Source organism: Arctopsyche grandis, chromosome 8 (genome assembly GCF_051622035.1).
Source record: "Arctopsyche grandis isolate Sample6627 chromosome 8, ASM5162203v2, whole genome shotgun sequence".
In the NCBI taxonomy this organism is placed as follows: domain Eukaryota; kingdom Metazoa; phylum Arthropoda; class Insecta; order Trichoptera; family Hydropsychidae; genus Arctopsyche; species Arctopsyche grandis.
The window spans coordinates 28,068,093-28,089,003 of NC_135362.1; the positions used below are offsets into that span (position 1 = coordinate 28,068,093).

The 20,911-nt window shown below is 31.6% G+C and overlaps 1 protein-coding gene across 1 annotated transcript in view; it reads right to left on the reverse strand.

The window, feature by feature from the left end:
- Window positions 1–20,911, reverse strand: part of LOC143915705 (spondin-1-like) — a 209,890-nt gene that overhangs the window by 153,272 nt on the left and 35,707 nt on the right. Inside the window, exon 2 of the mRNA XM_077436459.1 lies at window positions 13,887–13,947. The gene's annotated coding sequence lies outside the window, so the exon portion shown is untranslated. The remainder of the gene's footprint in view (window positions 1–13,886; window positions 13,948–20,911) is intronic.

Sequence of the window (20,911 nt, forward strand, 5' to 3'; positions counted from 1 at the left end):
AGGATTCCAATACCGGTAGTACCGAAACCGGTTCTAAAATTTTCGACCTTCGGTATTACCAGTAGCCTATTTCAACTTTTTCTACCTTTTCAGTAATGTACATAAAAATTGTACGTAGCTAAACTGATTTTCTTAGAATTTTTACAGTATACATAATATTACAGCAATGAGTATGAAAAGAAAAAATCTTTCAAAACACAAAAACATACCTCTAGTCTAAGGTTTTCAATACCGGTACTACCGAAACATGTTCTGCCGATAGTATAAAATAAACTACCGTTAGTACCGAAATAAAATAATGTGTTGATGTATGTTAGTTGCTTCAAATTTAGAAGAAAACGTTGTACAGCAGCATAGATTAATGGTTAGCATATAATGCTTAAAACGAAGTGGTCACGGGTCCAAATACCACTGACTTCTGTTTGCCAGACCTTGGATTTTTGACTCCAGGTCGATCGATTTCCTATCAGAGTTTGCCAATTTATCTGATTTTCGTCGAAACGGTTTCAACGAATTGGCAACCTAACCATAATTGAGCAATCTCGTATTTCGCTGAATTGCATAAAATGCTGGATCCGCTAATTGCATCATATCATATTTATAACTGACACTATTACTCAATACATATATTGATTTAAAACAGACTGTTAACAATAAAATTCGACTGTTAAAATAAAAAGTCTCGTTGCCTCGCTGATCGGTAATTCACGCGGTGTAAAAAGACTCGACACATTATTTTTAAATTAAGAAGTTATAAGTATTAAATAAATCAATACCGATAAATACTAGTACTACAGATAGTTTTATCGGTAGTGGTGAATGACTGTAATTTTAGTGATTAATGAATGGTTTTTTTTAGCATAGACTTGGTCTTCGTGTCTATTTATGAAATTTCTTGTATTATTATGACTATTGGTAATTCAATCATATTGTTACGTACACCGCGGATTAAGCGAATAGAATCCCAGAGACTGTGTGACCGTTCAAGGATTACCTGTTAACGGATTAACTAAGTGCATACCGTGCGACCGGGATAATTGGTTTCAAGGATTATATCTAGACTCTAAGTGCATATAGGCTAAACAATGACCGTTATTAATCCCTTCGCAGAACTGACCCATACCGTGGGAAGACATATCCGAACACATGACTATACAATAGGTAAACAGATTAGACGTCCTGAGAAATCTACCCTTTATAAGGCGGTACGTAGGCGATATCATGTAATTCTGGACTGAGCACTGCCAGTGCGTGTATCTCCATAATCATCAATAAATGCTGTGAAACGACTAAGGCCTTTTACTTGGATCCTCCACCCACCCCTACGCAACAATATGTAGAATCTCCTGGTTTGTTTGTTAGTGACATCTACGACTAGTGGAATGTTATTTCAGGTCTGTCGTATTTTCAGCTTAGTGTACATGGGCGTGTTTTATACTATTTTTAAGGATTTCGGTTTGCTTTTAGTGTATGACGAAAGTTTCCCTATTCAAATCTGGCTAAAAGTTGAGCTAAATGGGTAAAAAATATTCATTCATTCAAACCTTGTAAATATGTAAGTTTTTAATAGAATTCAAATTTCGAAGTTCATATCAAAAACAAACGATTGTACCAAATCAAATAATTTTCTATCAGCAACTTATTAATTATTTTTAATTATTAAGAAGTTGCTGATACAAAATGCGATTTTGTCTTTAATAAATCTCCAGTAAAAATGTGGTTATTAGAATCCAGCATTTCAACATACAAAGGTATGGATACATACTATATGTTTATATATTTTTCATATATATATATACCATACACAACTGGAAGTACGTATAGGTACTTCTGAAAAGCGAATTTATCTCCAGCTTTCGAAAATCCGCGCCGGTAAGTATCACCCCTAGTTTGGTTTGCGATTAGCCGTTTAGCTTATCTCTAAACTTCCCCATTCGGTAGGTTATCTCTGACGGGAATGACAGACGACAAGTTTCCTAGCAGATTGCGAGATTAAGAACCTGGAAGACTTTAAAGTTTTTCAGGCGTGAAAACAAAACTAAAGGCGCAACTTGATACGCAAATCAAGCCTGATTTTCCAAATACATACATTCATATTGTAATGTACATCACATTATTCATGAAATAAGTTTTGAAAATTGGATGATAACAATATACGTATGTATATATGTTATATAAGATTTACATATGTATATGTATAATCTCTACGCCTATTAAAACGAAATTAAAATACATATACATATACATAGTTATATGGAAACATGTATTTAACATCCGAATTCGACAATTTTACATATGCTACATATCTTTACTCAAATTAGATTTCGAGGAATGATCTGTGATGAATTCTAAAATCTGAATAAAAAAAATTCAATTTAATGAGGCAAAATATCGAATTACTTGAATGAATAAGGCTTCCATCAGTAACTCAATACTGTGACATTGACCGAAAATGCTATACGACAAATCATATATGTACATATACCAGTCAACTCATAGTTAATAGAAAGTATTGCAATCATTTCTGATATGATATATGATATGAAAAGATTAAAATTCAATTACAAAATACATATTTATGAATTAATAAAGACTTATGAATAAACTCCCCCCGCATAAATATTTGCACATAAAACCTTCCCGATAGCATTATATCGTAAAATATGTATGTATGTACATAATATTTACAATGAAAAATAAAAGATGTTATACCAGACAAACTCAAGCGCAGTGATTCGAATGATTCGAATTTAAATAATGATTATACGATTTCAATATACATATGTATATTATATAAGAGTACATGTTCGAGCCTTTTAAAAGTCATATAATGAGCAACTAAATTGTATCAAGTAATGAAATTTATATAATAATTTACATTAAATATTTGCAAAGTTCTGTTTGAACTTTCTGGGATATTCAACATATTAAACATATATGTATGTATGTATAATAGATTGTGTTGAAATAAGATATGATAGATTAGATTTTGAACAAACATACAAAGATACTTTCATATATAAAATGTATTTATAAGTACGTGGTTTTTTTTTGCTATATTAAAAATAAAATTCATATTTATTTAAATTTAAAATGATATGGCTGTTTTTAAAGTTTTCATTGCAACTATGTATGTAAGTAAATATGCTCCAATGTACTCCTATCGATTGAATGAAGCCATACTAAATGATTCAATACACTCAATTATTGCTAACAACATTTTTTTAAGTGTTCATATAGGAAAAATTCTCGTTTGAAAATAAAATCAGATATAATAATTGTTATTTACATAGTAATCGAACAGAGTTTGTAAATTTGGCAACATATTTGTCCAAGTGTTTGCAAGTTATATTTTTCACTGAAAACCTATCAGTGCCGCGTTAAAAAAAACAGTCTATTCAAATAAATAAAAAAGAAAGTCTATAGCCTTCACGCAAACCCAGACAAAATGAATCATATAATAACAAGATATATTTTTACAATGTATAATATAATCAAATATCATTCGTTCGGCCGAAAAAAAAATGAAAATCTCGTCTTATAATTACATAAAAATTGTAAACGAAGAATATCATATTATTCCGTAGAATTGTAAATTCAATTTCAGAGATCGCAAGGCTCCAAAAGTGCGAGGATTAATTAAGAGAGGTTTTTTTTTTTATCAAAGGAGGAAGAAAACCCTAGACGAACTCTTGATTCTTTTGTATTGAATTACAAAACAAAAGGGAAAGAATTGTACAAAAATTTTTTAAATGAATTATGCGATTCGGTATAATTGAAGTTTTTTCCGGCGTAAAAAAGACCAACTCGTCTAGATTCTGCCCCGTCTTGAATTTTCCCGCAACCCCCTCGTCCTGCAGATGGCCGAAAGCGGATTCGTCCGCGAAAGATCCCTTAAGGGGATGATTTATGGTCGTTCGGCGTTTTAATACAGTTATTCGAACACCGATGGAGATAATGAATGGAAGTGAGAAGGTTTGGAAAGAGAAAGATAGGCGGGGGGAGAACTTTTAATTTATGCGTTGTTCATTTTGGAAATGTAGAGAATAAAAACGAGCAGCTAACACTTATCTCGCGACCATTTATCTTTATTTAAATTAAGCGCACTCCTGCTACTATCGCTGTGAAGGAAATCGCACAAAAGTAAACAAATAACCTTCCATTTCCCCGGCCAAGGTGGGATGAGATGCTGGGAAAAGAGTGTAAGGTGACGGGGAGACACCTCTCATTCTTTATATAATATATATTCGCGCTTTATTTTTTATTTTTATTTTTTCGAAAAATGAGGAAAAATTGTATGGAGACTGAGATAAAGTCAAAAACGCGAAAGAAGATTTATGATGTCGCATAAGAGACGATAGTGACTCCACGCGTTTGCTTTGCACTCGACTAATGCGATGAAAATTTTCAAGTGAACTTTTTTATGAACGCTGTCAAAAGTGGTGATATATATTTTACGTCTTGTGTCGCTTTTGAATGTCAAAAGTTCACTTTTTTTTTAATATAAATATAATGTATGTATGTATATACCAGTGGCGTACGGTGGGTGTTGATGTTGGGTATATGAAAAACTGTTTTTATCAAAGCTTAAATGAAAAAACATGCCTAAAGAGCGAAGAATAAAATTAATGTATAAATAATAATAAAGTTCGGTTGAAAAAATAACACTTTTTATTTATTTTTACATACCTCCTTTTAGCTTCACTTAAAATATCATTGTGTACATATGTACATATATGTAGGGAGAAAATTTAACTGGTTTGTATTCAGTATCGATCGTTTTTTTATTTTTTACATACCTCCTTTACTTACGATTAAAATTCAGGAACAAATTTGTCTCTTATCCGATCGTTTTCATACTTTGCCATATTGCTCATTTTGGTCATCAATATAAGTAAATGTATCCTCCGCCATTACGATGGAGAAAAAAATCGTTTTAGATGTGTTTGAAATTTGAATTTCTGAAAAGCGCCTGACGTTTATCTAGTTTTTAGTTTTAAACATAGATGGCGGTAGTAAAATAAAATTAATGGTATTTTTATTCAAAATAATAATTTTATATATGTACACATTATAGAAGAGGTACGTTTTTAAAAAACTTTTTTTTTCCATACACAGCACACCCAACCTCAACACCACCGTACGCCACTGGTATATAAAATACATGTATTCGGTTTTATTTACAGATATTAATATTTTATTTTGAAGAATTATAAGGCGAACTGCGAAATGGTAATTGAATAGCTTTGCCGTTGATTAGTAATTGAAACAAGTATCCGAGAAAAAAAATAATTGATTGGAATACAAATTGAGATGATTGTCTTTAAATTGAATTTTTACCCCAATGAAATAATATGAAACGTACATAATTATGACACGTTTTAAGACTACGTATCATTAACACACTATTTGAAATTATTTTTTTACATTCCACGTTACAGTGCCAGCAGTATGGCTCGGTGGTTGCGTTTATGTTTAGCACCGAGAAATTACCGGGTTCGATCCCGTGCTAATCTTTAATGCTGCTGATCAGACTTGGATATTTGTACCTGCAAGTCGATCTTTTCCTATCAGAATTTGTCAATTTATCCGATTTCATTGTTGAAACTGATCCTCCATCAAATTGGCAAAAACCATCCTACCCGCTATGACACAAATATCTGAATTTGATTTATGTACAATATGTAAAAATTACGTTCAAGTCTAAATCCATAGATGTCTCTATGGATTAATTAATTTTTAATGTCGTGTTCTTAATTTCGATCTCGAAATACAGCGATTTATATTTTAAAAAACCGCAATTTTTGTTATTAATTATCTAGGAAGGCGCATTGGGGCTTACCTATTAGGCCTTCCTAGGATATATCAATGTAAAAATAAAATATGTCGGTACTTTATTTGAAAAGGTTCTAACTAACAGCTAAAACGGGTGCAGTTAGAACCCTTTCAAAATAAGGTAACGATGTATATACATATGTATATACATTGTACATAATGAAATAATATATATTGTATAGTCATTTTGAAAAAACACGTCATGAAATGTAATTCTCAAATTTTTCATATTTTTTTCATTATATCACGAAAATTTATGTATATATTTGAATATAAGATTTATACAAAATTATTTCTGTAGTATTTTAAAGCAAATTATACCTCTTGTTATTTAATTTGAAGGCAAAACTTATTTAGCATAAATACAAATCTGTATAAAATCCAGCAAAAATGAATTCTCAAAAGATACAGGCCTGAATTCAAGTAAGGTTTCTTCAAAAACCATTTCTTTTTTTATTCAATATATATTTGATATTTCAATTAATCGATCAATATACATTTTTTTAATTGAAAACTAACCGGTGATGCTCGGCGTTGATCGGGGTAATGAAAATTGGAAAAAAAACCTCTTTCAGAACTCATTTGTCCAGCGTTACCCGGCGTTGAAAAAACCATTTAAAAATTTATCATAACCATATCTCATAATATTCATCATTACCTATATATCATTGGTATTCGATATCTCAAATTAGACCGTAGACAAGGATACATAGATAGGGATCAGTAGCCTTTGAAGGTTTCATTCTTTGAAACTTTCATCCAACCGAGCAATGCCATGGGATTCCCCATTAATCACTAAAAGCAGAAATTTCATATAACTATTCCCACATATTTAAACTAACTATAACGAACATTTACAAAAAAACTTTATATGTAAATACTGCTACGTTCGAGAGATTGTTTGTATTTTTAAAAACGTTGATTAAGATGATGACAAATCAGTCAACATCCCAATCAATATTTTTTAACAATGAATCCTTATATGTTTTATATTTTAAAAGATACACTTTTAACTATTACTAATAAATTCAAACGATGAAGAAATGCGTAAAACTGTATATAATTTACTGCACTAAAGTTGTAACTCTCTCGATGAGTCGGATGTTAAGACTGACTGTCGTACTTCGGACACGGTTTGTATACAGAATCTGATGATTTCAGTGTTTTTCTTATAGTTATTAAATTATCTTATCATTTTTATAGTTTTATATTCCCCATGTATAGTTTGTGAATTAAGCATAATAGTTTCAAATACCTTTCGTAAGATTTTAGTTTCAATTGAATAGAACGATTCCCACAAGATGATCAGGAATACTCTTGAAATTGCAAAAAACATGTAAATGTTCTCAATAACTACACAGTTATTTATTTTATTTATTTTTTACAATTTCGCCATAGTGATATTATAGATTAGCTCAAGGTCGTCACTAGGTATGGCTTATTTATTACAAGACATTGAAAATTTATAATTAACGAGACATCTAAATACATAATTATTACATACATACACATGTGAATCGAATCAATACCTGACATCTATGGTCAGATATTACAAACATCGTATAAATACGATTAATAACATTTTTCATGTAACAATTCGAATTTTTTACATTCGATAAACAACCACAGAGACATATATGGTGAAATATGAGATACAACAATAACTCAAGGCTTGCAACAGAAAATTAGGAAGGAAAAAGCCAATTTTATAGGAACCGTTTCAATGAAAATCAGAAAAATTGGCAAATTCTGATAAGAAACGATCAACCTCGACAAACAAAGGTGCTTGATGTCACGGGTTCGATTCCCACTTAGAGTCTCGTTGTTGGCCAGACCTTGGTTGGCCAAAACCAAACTTTGTTGGCCAACAACGACACTCTAAGTGGGAATCGAACCCGTGACATCAAGCACGAAAGAATTCAATACTCACCACTAGACCACGCTTCTTGTCATACATAGATACAAACAACCATGCAAAAAGGCATTCTTTTCACCGACGTCCACCATAATAAATTTCCCTCAAAATGAATTTCCCGAAGCTTGATACGATCCAGCAGCAGGTACCTGGCGATAAATCGCAACTGTACTTTTCAAGGGAGGGGTCGATCGCAGCGAAAATTTCATCCCAGATGGCCCAGATGTGGCCCAAAACAGAATGAATCATCGCAGAATGCCACGTCAAAATGAAAAATTACCACCAGCTGCAGGTGAGCCAAGAATCGGCACCCCAAACCCGCAACTCATTGTAAATTCATCGAAATATACTTCAAAGTCAAATTAGACCGCGGACAACTTGATTTATATTACATAACGACACTTTGAGGAAAAACAAGTATCGATTTTATACCGGGGAGGTCAACGTGTGGTCGTCTGAAGGCAAAGTCGTCGACCGTCGCTTGCATGGGGTGCTATTACCCTCCACCCCCCCCGCTCCCCTGTGGGTGTATAGGGGTTGAAACCGGGTGTCTGGGGTGTTATAAATTGACAAAATTACACGGAAGCCGAGTCGCGGCGTATGTGGGGGTTCTCAGAGACATAGCGGCCCGCTAACTGAATGCGAGCCCTGCATTATTTATCGCTGCAAGCTTGAACACATCGTATGAATAATATGAGAATGACGTTTTTAAAACGAGGACGATTCATCACTTTAATCTGCATATTTATATTTTCGAAATTAGCTTAACATGTATATAATTTCACATATGAAACAGAAGACATATGTAAGTTGTATCACGTCTTAATATGTTGTATAAGCAGATTACGATACTACAGCATAATAGGAAAAAGAGCTCAAAAACCTATTTACAATTCTTATAAATGCTCAAAATATATAATATTAATTGAAGACTCTCTAAAATCCATGACCTAAAGGTTTGTTTTGTTTAAAAGCTGAATTTAATGCATTATTAATTTTTAAACCGCATGTGACAAATTGTACATTTGATTTTTGTCGCTTTTATATGTAAACTTGTATAAATGCATACGTAGGTAATATGTTGGTAAATCTGTATGTAAACCTAAATCAATTCGATAATAAAATACGACACGCATATAAGTCTTGTTATTGAAAGGTTTTTAATCTAAGCGTGATCTAGAATCGATACCAAATATAAATCAGTGGAGATATCGATACTTTGTATACAAAATAAACAATTATTATAGGACCAGTAATAGTTAGAATAGATGTAAGACATATTACAATCATACATACATACATATGTACATCATATGAAAAATAAAAAGCTTTTAAAAATTAAGTTATTAAATAAAAATTTAATTTTAAAATAATAATAATAAATAATTATTTATTTTTACATCAAATATAGTGGGGTTGATCGATAAAATTTTAATAATATCCAAATTAAAATGTTTACTAATATTCAATCGGACGAAACATTGATTGACATATGTATATATAACAAAGTAGGTGTTATAACAGAACAACTATTTGTACTACGATTGTAAATGGTATACATTATTTTAATAAATGACAGTTAAAAAGTAACTTTGACTACTGTCTAAGTAGATTGTAAAGGGGCGGTAGAAAGACCCGTATAAGTGGGCTGTCATCGCTCCAATCCGACAAAAGATTCTGTTGATGTTAAGATTTTGTTAATGATTAAACTCCTCTAGCTTTATGTTAAAGATATTAGATTACTAAGATGTTACATTAGATTACTTAGATCTTCCGTATGTCGGTAATATTTCATTTACATATATGAGGTGAGAGTAAATGAAAGAGAAAAAAGTATCTGTTATAACTTTTTAGTTGTGAAGAGGCGGTAGAAAGACGTGTTTGGAAAGCTTCATCATCATCACAGGCCACCGCTTCAATCTGATGCAATATTTAATGACTCCGTTGATGATTCAACTCCTCGTATCGGAGACAATAACTAACTTCAATTTTATCTTAACACCGTATGTCGACAAGACATCAAAGCGACCTAAAGAGTGGAAGTGGTTCAAAATCAGATCAAAATTTTGGTCAGGAATGTCACTTAAATAATAATAATCTTGTAAAATACACCCGTAACTATGAAGCGTTGATTGAAATTATCAAAATTTTCATATGTTCAAAAAGTGATATCGTTTTCTACATACAAAAATGCGACAGAACTTTCAATCGGTCGTAACTTTTTTTACGACGCCCTTTACGCAATCGCGGATCGCAACCTCATTTGAAATTTATGAATTGTGCGAATTCAAATATGATAAATCGCCATTTGCATACTACAATTTTGACACGCACGCGGAACGCGCATAAATTACGCGGGCGAATTTTCCGGAGATGGAAAAAGGTGTTATCTATCATATTTTCACCCCATCCGGCGGGCGTTTTGCATCACGCACCGTATCGAATTCACAAAACTCGACGCAAATAACATTTAAATTTATTATAAATATAAACATTTATAAAATAAACATTCTGTTAAATTATTCATGTACGCGTCGACGACGAAACCGCACAAAGGCAATTCTCAGATAAGCCTTCGACGTTGACAAATGTATTAAATTGCGGCTCATTGTTGGACTTGATTTATTATTCGACGAATAAACATTTTTTAATGTGTCCCATTGTCTAAAAAGGCGACCGGACTCGAGACGCCCGCGAGGACTTTCCTCGCGAATTTGCACAGAAGAAAATTCAGAAGTGAGGAAAAATTTTCTCACGCTCGATGAATTATTGATACGGCGCGCGTCCGTTTTAATACGATACGATTCAATCACGAAATGGCGTACATATAATATATGTATTATATAATATATATAAAAGCAGTATTCGATACGTTTTTGTGTGCAGTTTGTGTACAAAAAATATTTTATTCCATCAAGCGGGAATAAACTGTAATAAAAAGACACGGTATTGGTTCGTGCGCTATGGGAAAAGGAAAACCTAGCAGCAGATGAAATAAATACATACAAAATGTATGTACCCGTCATTCAGTCTACGAGTAATATCATCGTACCGAATGTATAGAATGATTGATTCAAATAGGGCTTCTCAAAGTGTGTAAAAAAAAAGTTTTGAAGCACTCGGGGTTCGACTGAATAAATATACCTATTTTTTTCGTGTTGTATTGTGCTGAAACTTTATTAAGAATTGATTTATCTTATGCCTTATAGTATTTTATATGCATAGAATGGTTTTTTCTTAATTTTACATACATATATATACTTATAAATTCAACTCAAAAACATTGAATTCAACCATTATGAAGTTGTTTTAATTAGCAATATAGTTAACATTTTAAAATGCAATTTTCAATGCTATTTTGAATCAATTACACAAAAATGTAATCTAAAATATACATAGTTTTACAGTTCAAAATTAATTTTATTTATAGTTGGAATTTCTTTATTCATATCAAGCTAATTTAATACAATTTATTTTATAAATAAAAAGGAATATTTTGTATTAATAAATACATATTGAAGAAAGCTTACATTAGTTTTCCAAAGGTCACCTTCATACAAAAATTAAAACATTTCTTTAAGAAATATCGAATACTTTAACCATCATCAGTTAATTTAGAACCACAGTTCACTTATAATAGCATGAAATTTAACATTAATTACTTTCCAATAATTTTATTTGGAAAAACATGTAAAATAAGTATATAAATGTGCATTAAGTTTCCAGTGTAAAATATAATACGTGACACATATTTGAAACACGATTTTGTTAGAGTTCAAATCATTGAACGTTCTATTTAGTACGTATTTAGGGGTTCCAAAAAACCTCCCGAAATAAAAAGCCGGTTTTCGGTTTTTTTACAAATAAAAAGCCGGTTGGCCGGCTTTCACCGGTTTTAGAAAAATACGATTTTTTTAAGTTAAAAATTTTTATATCGAAAAAAAAAAATGTAAATATGTATATATTTGCATAATATATATCTATATTATGCAAAAAAATAGTTTTTTATAAATTAAATTAAGTTATAAACATTATGAACTTTCGTAAGATCATTACTTTATATTATTATTACAAATATTACAAATAATAAAATTTGTGTTATATGTACATCTATCACAGTCGTAAAATGGCAGATCCTAAATACGCACATATAATTAAATGATTTAAATGAGCTAGATATATTATAGATAAAAAGATTTCAAAGTTGTTTTTACGCATGTGTTTTAGCTTAAAAAATCCAAAAGCAACCGTTGCAAATTTCAGAAAAAAATTTATTTGAAACGGCAAATTTATTTGATCACGATTATTTTAAATCCATAATAAAAGTAGGTATGTGGCCTCAATATTTAAAGGGAAATTCCTTCGAAGAAAAATCAATTATATTTCGGAAATTCCTATGCATTTTGCCATAAATCATTTGACTACTTTTTTTGTGTTTTCAAGTACAAGGATTTGCGATAGATAAGGATGCTTTCTATACCTGAAGTTGGGTAGGCCATTGAAACTACATACTTTCAATAATATTTTATTGGTTTATGACCTGGTCCATTACTAAATCTCAAAGATACCGCTCAAGAAAGAAAGTAGTGTAGTTTTTTTTTTTGTTCAAAGAAATATACGCCTATACCTAAGAGCGTTTATACACATTTATTTTGATCTTTGATAGAAATTTAAAATTCATTATTGTTAATTTTGAGGAAAAAACATTAATTAAAGAAAACCTTAAAAAGCCGGTTGATCGAGCCAAAAAGCCGGTTTTCGGTTTTTTGAAAAATGGTCAAAAAGCCGGCTTTTTGGTTTCGGTTTAAACCGGTGTGGAAGCCCTAGTACGTATTATACATATATGTATGTATATAATTTTTGAGCAAAAAAACTACCATTTTTATACCTACATATGTGTATAAAATAAATATCAAATTCAATAACACAAAGCAATCAAAAATCCTTACGTTAAATATACCGAAGTCTTTCTACATACATATTTTCATACGTATGTATATATAGAGTAATTCAAAACCCAACACAGCATTCCCAGACAAATTTCAAGAACATAAGATACATATAAACCACATTTAAATAACATTCTAAGGCGTAAGTTACGCAAACTATTCCAGCAATACTCACACAAACGACAAAATCAAATATTCAACTTGTATCGAAGCTCTATTTGAATTTCGCAATACACACTAACAAATATAATATTAATACAAGCCACACAAATACGAACACACGTGTACATACATATGTAGAAAGCATATATCTACATATATATTTCGACTCCAGTAGGTATTTAATTTAATATTATATTAATATATTAAACATACAAATGATGAATGCTATTTTCGTTATTAATATGTCGGGTTTTCCTGTTGCTCTCGCGGAAAAGCGGATTCTTGTACAATATAATATATTTTCCGCCACACGATCATCAATCATTTCCTCTTCCGTTTCATACCGTCTAGTCTGCGCTCATATATAATTTGCCCGATATGCAAAAAATAAGTAAATAAATAAACAAACGGACAACATTTCGGCTAAGTCGCTCGATATATTATTCTATTGCCTAGTAACTATCGGTGTATTTTTCTTTCAGAATTGCGATTACTCTCCTTTTTTCGCAAAAGAGCACGCTCAGGACGATCGTACATTTTCAGCAGTATCTCCTAATCACACTAATAACAATAAAACCTTTTATGTGGACCTTTTACGAGTGTGGAGAGTGCTGAAAGAGTGGCGGGATATTTACGCACGGACAAGTGAAATTAGAGTTCGGGAAATTTGCTTCTTTCGCCACGGGGTCGAATTAGAACCAACACCATTGCGTGTTCAAGTAAAAACAACCACAAAACACGGTAAGGTAAAAAAAAAAACCCCCCGTAGAGATAAAGAAAAGGGTAAATAAAACGTGAAACCCCTCATTACTCGTATATAATGTATATTTGGGGTATAATATGTATAGGGGTCACGTACATACATACATATGTGCGTGCGTGTAGGGAAAATTCGTAAAGGTGAAACGTGAAAAGAAAAAGGTGGATAAGCGTTTGACGTGTTCAAGACTTCAAAGGTATGAAATAGGATTGATTGACATTGATCAGATTAAAAGCGTGCTTTATGTAATCAAATATGTATTCACCTGTTGAATGGAGTTGTGATGTTGACGTTTTCCTTACGGAAAATGGTCCTTTGTAGGCTTTCTGCAAACAAAAAAAAATAAATGTATTAATCAAATGAGTAATTTAATTCTTAAAATATAAGAAATCTTATTATATTGTAGCATATGCTAAAAGCAGCCGCCGTTATAATTGGCTTTCGAGAATTATCTCCAGGCTTAAGTGCTGTCGTCTAACAAAGGAGACCCCTGAATGGACTTTTGGATTTTTTCACAGATTTTTTTCGTATCAAGAAAATACATACATATTTTTCAGTATAAACAAGCATATTGAATACACTTCATAAAATAAACACAGAAAATTATCGATTTAATAACACATTCTACATAGTATTGGAGCATATGCTAAAAGAAGCCGCCATTATAATTGGTTTTCGAGAATTATCTCCAGGCTTAAGTGCTTTCGTCTAACAATGAAGACCTCCGAATGGACTTAGTGGTCGGTAACGGCACCCAGCCTCTTCCCGCTAGAGTTCTCAGAACTGACAGCGCAAAAGCGTGGGACTGCATGCCGAGACCGTGGGACTGCATATCTAGTACGTGACTATAACAATAGGTAAACAAACGCGTCGAGAAAGATGCAGTGAGCGACCTGACCTTTATAATCAGGTACTTGGGCTATACCAAGGCATTTTGGACGGAGCACTGTCAGCGCGTGGAACTCCTTAATCACCCAATAAATGCTGTGAAGCGACTTTGGCCTTTTATTTGGATCCTCCACCCACCCCTACGTAACAATATTATATATAAAATTTACAGGTATTCCTCGACGTACTACGGAGAAATGTTCTTACACTTTGGTCGTTGAATTTCATACAAAATGTCAAAATATTAAAAAAATTTATCAATTTTATTCACTTCAAAGTATGCATATTTAATAATTTCTCGAAAATATGCACTATTAAACTTCTTTCAAAGAGCAGTGTCATAACAGCAGCCCACAATTTATTGTTTAAAAAATTTTTTTTATTTTTATTTATGATTTTTATTATTTTCTTATGTTTTTTTTTATTTATGATTTTTATTATTTTTTTTATGATGTTTTTTTTGTAATTTTTATGATTTTTATTATTTGTATTAAAATCACATTGACGCTTTGGGGCAACCTGTCAAGTCTCTGTGGTATTGATTTTTTAAAATAAAATAAAATAAAATATAAATCATATATATATATATATATATATATATATATATATATATATATATATATATATATATATTTATATATATATATATATATATATATATATATATATATATATATATATATATATATATATATATATATATATATATATATATATATATATATATATATATATATAAATATAATTTATTTTTAAATTCAAATCCAATTTAATATCTTCATTCATACAAAATAACAGTTCTTTCAAACTTCATACAATTTTAAACGAATGTCAATATTGAAACTGTGTATGCAAAAGTTGCTAGTTTTCGCTTAGCTCCGTGCATTTTCTTCCATATAAAGTGACCTTATATACAGAAACATTTTCAAGACAGAATTTCCAGAATATTCGATTCAACATCATACAAAGACTTACGTTTTTCGTAATAACTATGTGGTTTTCAAAGCTATACACCCTATATTTCTTGTATTCTTAGAATGTACTACAATAAATTTAGTTTAATAGATTTTTTATGATTTAAAAAAGGGGTACATCATAAAAAAAATACATTTATACATTTCTACGTTCCAAAGTATGATTTAAAGGCGGTAGCGATAAGTCATGTTTTTGACTGTTCGCTTGCATATTTTTGCTGATCGATGAATCAATACGAGAGAAAGAGACAGCTATATTTTCGTAAGCTATTGTTTTCGTCGTTTTTGGCGCGTGGCTATTGAGTCATCTAGTCGCCTGTTGGCCTTACCTATGTGCATTTGCATGTTGATGGTTGTCGTTATTTTTTAATACAAAAATAGTCAAAAACATGCTATAGGACTAAAACTTTTAATATTGATGTATAAAATGATTAATTAGATATATATTGAACCCATTTGTATTGAGAAAAGCTGTATTTTGATTAAAAATTACTGAGGTTCGATCTCGACGCTCCGTCCTTCAAAGGTTAATGCGTTTCGTGGAATAAAGCTATATCTCAAACAGTCAACGCAATTCCAAACGAGATATAACTAGTCCACAGAATTCAAATTCAAACACGGCATTATTAACTTTTCGGAAATTCACCGCAGTTGTATTTAAAATTGCATCAAAAGCCAGGATACGAATATGCGGTCAGTTCGCATTGCATGTAGGAGTTTCTCGTCTTTCCGTTTTAAACCTTCGGGCAAAAATGTATTATTCAGTGTAAAATAGCTCTCTGGGGAGAAACAAAACCCCTCGTTCTCGTTAGTAAAATTTTGAGCGCAATATTTTATATCAGTCGTATAAATTCCATTCTCTGCAAATGTACGTAAAACGCCTAACTTGCAAATGCAACTTTACGAGTATACATATCCGATGCAAGTGTTGTTTGTCGTTCACAATGTTATCCAAAGTTTCTTGTAAATGTACATAGATGGTATCGTTCGACGTCTAGCCAAAATAACAATATCCATTCTGTCTGTTTGTATTTTTTTTTCCGCTGTTTACAATTCGGTACACATCGGTATCGATTGCTCTCGACGAAATTGAAAACGTCACCGTGCGAATTCTTCGTGAAAGACGCGACAAAGTTAAACTATACCGAAATGGTAATTTTATTATTAATCATAATGAAATATTGCCATGTTTGAATTCTTGGAAAGTTTGCCATCGATTTGAATATTCGGTTCTTTACGCATAAAAATATTTGTATATTATTACAAATATATTATTTTATTTTACCAATATATTTATAGGTATATACCAGGAAGGCTTGACAGGAAGACCCCAATGCGCCTTCCTGGACAATTAATTACAAACAATGCAGCATTTTTTTTATTAAACTGTATTTCCAGAAGCTGAAGAACACGAAATAACAATTAATTAATTAATTAATCACATAATTAATCCATTGAGACATCTATGGATTTAGATTTTGTACATATTTTTTACAAATTATACACACAATAAATACAGAAGATTTGTGACAACAGGAAAGATGATTTTTTACCAATTTTGAGGAACCATTTCAAAAATGGGTACCAATAAACCAACCATACAAAGAGCACATTTATTTATACCATTTGAATATAAAATATAGCCGGTTGATTATTTTATTGACCACAACATACTCTAGATCAGTGGTTCTTAATCGGGGGTGCGGGAGGCGTTTCTAACAATATAAATTTAGTTTTGTGATATTTGAAAACTATTTTAATATTTGATGACATCGGCCAATTTTTTTCGTGACGAAAGCGGTTTGGTAGCTATAACTAAAATAATATAGTTTATGGCAGGATATCGCGTCAAGCTCTCTACTCATCTCTCGCAAATAATAACGACAGTTTCCTCAGAATTTGCACACCATCGTCTCCACTGGTATACCGTTTACAATTATTTTTGCGACAGTGGCAGATAGCAAAAAGCTATCTGCTATATAGTTAGATAGATAGATAGATAGATAGATAGATACATAGATAGATACATACATAGATAGAGATATACATAGATAGATACATACATAGATAGATATATAACAAAAAACTTATTGAGACTAGCATGTGTACACACACGAAATTTGGATGGCAAACGTTATCTACCATTTTAAAGCAGAAACAAATACACACTTCAGTGATTAAAGCCCGTATGGGAAATAATGATCACACAAACGTATATATTATTATTATTTTATACACTATTTCTAATTATTATTTATTAATTATTATTTGACCGCAGTAAATCCCGCCATTTCAAAAATAAAAGCCAGTGGAAAAACTATTATGTTGGTTACGGATTCACTTGTGCAACAGAAAAAGATGTTTTCTTATGTTTCCAAGATGTTTTCAAACTCCAATCTTAAACCATCAAAGTTGTTAGAATATTTAAACAATGTGGATGGTGGTGAAGGAGCAGGTCATAGTCTGAACATCTCGAAGTCAAAGAAGGCTCGATTGCCAAAACGCCTTATTGCTCGAAACACCAGTGGTACAATCATAAAATTATGTACCGCAACAATTCAAAAGCCCTTGTTAAAAGTGTCCTATGAAGTGGCTAAGTATCTGCGCTAAGAAAAAAAGCTTGCAATAAATGTATTTTTCTAAATTATAGAATCCAAATTATTCAAGGACCCCCTAGAAAATGGGAACATATTTTCAGATTTCAAGAAAAGGTTAAGAACCACTGCTCCGGATGCTCTCAAATAAAATAAAAAGTACATAAAGATTCATAGCAAATATTACAATGCAAATTTTCAACGCGGAAAATCCCAACCCATAACGGTAGTACAAGTTCGAGCGGATGCTTTAAAATCAATGAACATTTAACCGCCAACGATTTTTTTTTCAAATTGTACACACACGAATGTATATATAAATACCTGTCAGGTATAGATATCTAGATTCATATTTGCAAGTTGATAAATGGGCTTGAAAATGTATGCGAAAGTATTCGAGCGCACTCGCCGGGAAAGGTTTGATAAATTCATTCACCCTTGCGTGGTCGGATCTGAATATGGAATAGGGCGCTTCTTCGACAGTTTTTTTTTTATTTTTCACTTTATTTTATTTCATTCCGGGCAAATTTTCACCGAAAATCGACATCGTTTACCATAAATCCCCCCCCCCCTACGATATAATATACGCATATATAAGTCTCCTTTTCGATCACGTTCGCTCCATTAAAGTCCGTCTGTGTCTTAAGACGTGTCGCGTTATTTGCACGCCTTTCGCAATATCGCGACCGATCAAGCCCAAGCCCTCACGAAGAGTCGGAAAATTGCCAACCCGGTCGTATCCACGTCTATCTCCATCTTTATCTCTCAGGGGGCAATGATGGAATTTTACAAGCCTATCCTCACATTTCACTTTCGCCGTAAATTGAGTGTAATATTGAGAAAGTATTGCGATTACGCTGAAGAATGCGATCCCGGAAATAGACCCAATCTGACGACAAACTACGCTCATATCTAAGGAAAATGAAAGAAAATCCCTCTCGGCTACAATCAATTCGATACTTTGGATATCCAATAAGAATTGTATTCAATTTGTGCCCAATTTATATTTAAATCGATGATAAATTTCAATCATGCCGTAGAGTATCTAATAAACATTGATTCCCGTTCGCGTGTCGAGATTGCCAACTATTTTCTCTTTTATCCTTATTTCACTAGTGCGAAAACTTTTCTATAAACTCGCTCGTTTATTGCGATTATCCTCCATTTACGGAACACTGAACTGTGTGTAAATATTTATAGAAAAGCCTCTCTATTCTCTATATACAAACGTACGTATAAAACGGCAAAAAAAGTCTTACAAAATTGTTTTGACAATCAACTGAAGTGATGTGATGTTTTTTTTATATTATATATATAAAGAAATAATTCTACTTCCGGAGAGGAAACATACCGAGGACCATCAATCTTGAAGCTTTCAACGAAACCATAAATATAAATAAAGAACTTGTTACACTGAGTGTTGACAGAAATCTCCACAATTTTTTACATGCGCAAAATCTCTAACTGAAGACGAATATTTCGTCGGAAAAAAATCGTTTTACTTTTTGTTCAACTCATTAGCGGCCAGTGTACTTCACAGCATCTGGTGTAGGTATTTTATCAGTGGTGAAATAAAATGACGAAAGTAATGTGGCGTGTCGAGGCTTTGGCCATTTTCATGATGTATAAAAAGAAAAATAGAAGACGAAGAAAGGAGAAAATGTCGTAAGACTCGGTGAGTCCATTCCTGTGGAAAGACATAAAAAATCTACTCACTTTTAAGATTGACAATTTAGAAAACCTGTGACCTATTCGTCTATCTATACAGCTTTCCTTCGGCACTTTCGTATAATGCAATAAGAAAATAAAGGAGGGAAAAGGCTACACGCAGACGAAAAAGCAGTCACAGTTAATGGAAAAAAAATCGTCAACAATGAAAATTAAATCACAACGTAAATTAATATTACAATAAATTCAACCCCGATGTTAAAACACGTGTAGACAACTCTACTGAAAATAAATACATGATGTAAATAATGCTAAAAATACTTTGTACAAAAATAGCCGAATTCAAATTTACACAAAAGAAACAACAAAATAAATAACTCATGTTATTGTATGACCCGTTATATTTGAAAGTGTCATTTTTAGTTCCAAAAGCTTTATTTTTGTTTGACTTAATTCACAAATTGTTATCATTTCATTTAATTCGATATGTCCATAAGCAGAATAAACGTATTACAGGCCACCAGTATTTTCAAATATTGTTAAACACAAAACATTATATTTAATGTTTTGCAAGATATTTATCGAAATAAAGAAAAGTAAACTAATGCCACTTCAATTATAACGGCTCAAATATGATAAGACCATACATATTTCCATTTTTAAATTGAATATAAAATTCTGTCGTCTGAATACAATAACATCTAACGTCTAAATGCGTGCCATTTTAAAATGAGTTAGCGGAATAGAAATATAAAATTTTGCATACAAAATACCCCAAACCAAACATGAATTTTAGTTTATGTAAATTTGTGAGTGAAAGCTTTGGCAGATTAAAATATGTATGTGTATCATGAATATTCAACTTAGTTTAAATTTAATTATGAAACCTTACTAATTAGTACGTATTATATTCATGTATAATGTCAAAACGAAATTAAATTTATTTAAAAATATTTAATCGCCGTTTTTATACGTACATATAATATATGCGTATGTGTTATTTGTATTTGTACAATTTAAAGCTTTTTCCATACAAACTATTTCCAACTCAATGAACTCTCCAGTTGAATAGATGCTCTGGTGCCGAACAGAGATGATGAAAAAATTCTCGTAGAAGTACTTTTTCTAAATTTTTTTTCAAACTAGCTATTTGTAAGGTTTTTCCC